A 3,386-nucleotide genomic window follows, 5' to 3' on the forward strand; every position below is an offset into this window, starting at 1 on the left:
AGCCATAGTTCATGCTTTGAAGATTTGGAGGCATTACCTATATGGTGTGACGTGTGAGGTGTACACTGATCACAAGAGTCTGCAGTACTTGTTCAAGCAGAAGGAGTTGAACTTGAGGCAGAGGAGGTGGTTGGAGCTATTGAAGGATTATGATGTTACTATTTTGTACCACCCGGGGAGAGCCAATGTGGTGGCCGATGCATTGAGTAGGAAGTCCGCCAGCATGGGTAGTCTTGCTTATGTTTCGGTCAGCCAGAGACCGTTTGCTTTGGATATTCAGTCCTTGGCCAATCGATTTGTGAGGTTGGACATTTCTGAGCCTAGCAGAGTGTTAGCTTGCATGGTCGCTCGTTCTTATCAATTGGAGCGTATCCATGATCGGCAGTTTGATGATCCCCATTTGTGTGTCCTGAGAGACACGGTGCAGTGTGGAGGTGCCACAAAGGTGACCTTAGATGATGATGGTGTTTTGAGATTGTAGGGGCGAGTTTGTGTGCCCAATGTCGATGGGATTCGAGAGTTGATTTTAGCGGAGGCCCATAGTTCCCGGTATTCTATTCACCCGGGCGCCGCGAAGATGTATCAGGACTTGCGGCAGCTTTATTGGTGGCGCAGGATGAAGAAGGATATTGTTGCATATGTGGCTCAATGTTTGAACTTTCAGCAGGTTAAGTATGAGCATCAGAGGCCTGGTGGTTTGTTTTAGAGGTTTGAGCTCCCCGAATGGAAGTGGGAGAGGATTACCATGGATTTCGTTACTGGACTCCCGATGACTCGGAAGAAGTTTGATTCTATATGGGTCATTGTTGATAGGCTGACCAAGTCAGCGCATTTTATTCCTGTTGCAGCCACTTATTCATCGGAGAGGTTAGCTGAGATCTACATCCGAGAGATTGTTCGCCTTCATGGGGTGCCGGTATCTATTATTTCGGATCGGGGTACGCAGTTTACCTCGCGCTTCTGAAGAGCAGTTCAGCAGGAGTTGGGCACCCAGGTTCAGTTGAGCACAGCGTTCCACCCTCAGACGGACGACCAGTCCGAGCGGACTATTCAGATATTTGAGGATATGCTCCGAGCCTGTGTCGTTGATTTTGGAGGTTCGTGGGACCAGTTTTTGCCTTTAGCAGAGTTCGCCTACAATAACAACTACCAGTCCAGCATTCAGATGGCTCCATATGAGGCGTTATATGGTAGGCGATGTCGGTCTCCAGTCGGATGGTTTGAGCCGGGAGAGGCTCGGTTATTGGGTACAGATTTAGTTCAGGAGGCCTTGGATAAGGTCAAGATCATTCAGGAGAGGCTCCGTTCAGCTCAGTCTAGGCAGAAGAGTTATGCAGACCGTAAGGTTCGGGATGTAGCTTTCATGGTTGGTGAGCGGGTATTGCTCCGAGTGTCGCCTATGAAGGGCGTGATGAGATTTGGGAAGAAGGGAAAGCTTAGCCCTAGGTACATCGGCCCGTTTGAGATTTTTGATCGAGTGGGTGAGGTGGCTTATAGACTTGCGTTGCCGCCTAGCTTATCAGTCGTGCACCCAGTTTTCCATGTATCCATGCTTCGTAGGTATCACGACGATCCTACCCATGTGTTAGACTTCAGTACTGTCCAATTGGACAAGGACTTATCATATGAGGAGGAGCCGGTAGCTATTCTAGACCGGCAGGTTCGTCAGTTGAGGTCTAAGAATTTTCCTTCTGTTCGTGTTCAGTGGAGAGGTCAGCCTCCTGAGGCATCGACCTGGGAGTCCGAGTCTGATATGCGAAGCAGTTACCCCCATCTTTTTCCCGACTCAGGTACTTCTTTCTCTTATCCGTTCGAGGACGAACGGTTATTTTAGAGGTGGAGAATGTGACGACCCAAAGGGGTCATCACCTGTACTCCTACTCACTCTGTATTCTGAGGCCGTGAAAACCTCACTTGGGGGTTTCCTCGAGTTTGTGTGCGCAGTCCGGGCGCGTAGCCGGAACGTTTAAATGTGAATTTGTGAGAAAAATAATAAGATTTTGATGTTTTAGTTGATTAAGTTTGACTTCGGTCAACGTTTTGGGCAAACGGACCCGGACTCGTGATTCGACAGTCCCGGAGGGTCCGTAGGAAAATATGAGACTTGGGGGTGTGCCCGGAATCAAATTCCGAGGTCCCGGGTCCGAGGAATGAATTTTTACGTGAAATTATTTTCTGAAAATAATTAAAGAATTGGAAGGTGTTATTTGTTTAGAAGACCGTGCTGTTGGGCTCGTTTTTTGGTTCCGACGCCCGGCACAAGTCTTAAATATGAGTTAAGCAATTGCTGTGAAGTTTGGTTAGATTTGGACGTCATTTGATGTGTTTTGAGCTGGAAGCAGTAAATTTGATGTTTCATGGAAATTGGAAGGAATCATGGGTCTTGAGGCCTAATTCGATGTTGTTTTGGCGATTTGATCGCACGGATGAGTCCGTAGGATGTTTTTGAGTTTATATGTATGTTCGGTTTGGAGCCTCGAGGGCTCGGGTGAGTTTTGAGTAGGTCCCGGGAGGTCTTAGGCTTAGAAGTATCAGAAATTTGCAGGTCCAGGTGTTGCAGGCCCCCGCAGCACGACCGCGGTCATTTTCGCGCGGTCCGCGCTGGAAGCCGCGCGGCCGCGGTGCATTTCTACGCAGTCCGTGTGGTTAGGTTCAAAGGGCCAGTAGTCCTAGGTCGCCCAGCGCGGCCGCGTGCCATATCAGCGCGGTCCGCGCTGGGAGATTCAGAGAGTGGGAATTTTGGTCCATTCCTCCAGCGCGGCCGCGCACCAAATTAGTGCGGTCCGCGCTGGGTAGGTTCAGAGAGTGGGTTTACCCCCTTTCCTCGGCGCGGCCGCGGGGCATTTTTGTGCGGTCCGCGCCGGGTCTCCAGTACAGTATATAAAGTCGGGATTTTCAGTCATTTTTCACTTTTTCAAAACCCAAAACATAAGAGGCAATTTTCCAAACGATTCTACTTCTTCAAAACGATTGGTAAGTAATTTCTAACTTATTTTCTTTACTCCTTAAAATCTTTAAACATAATTTCAACTTCAAAACAAATATTTTAATGGGGGAATTTGGGAATTTAAGGTAGAACTAGGGTTCCTAAATTTGGGGGTTTTGGACCTCAATTTGAGGTCCGATTCCAAAATAACTTATATATTTGAGTTCATGGGGGAATGGGTAGTCGGGTTTTGGTTCGAACCTCGGGTTTTGACCACGTGGGCCCGGGGGCATTTTGGGGATTTTTGAACAAACTTTGGGAAATTTCGTTTTCATGCCTTCAAATTGATTCAAGTAGCATGTGTTAATACACTCAAGTAATTTGTGACTAGATTCGAGCGGTTTGGTGGTGAATTCGAAGGGTAAAGCGATACTAGAGGCTTGAGTTGAGTTTGGAGCAT

Source organism: Nicotiana attenuata, chromosome 6, assembly GCF_001879085.1.
Source record: "Nicotiana attenuata strain UT chromosome 6, NIATTr2, whole genome shotgun sequence".
Taxonomy (NCBI): domain Eukaryota; kingdom Viridiplantae; phylum Streptophyta; class Magnoliopsida; order Solanales; family Solanaceae; genus Nicotiana; species Nicotiana attenuata.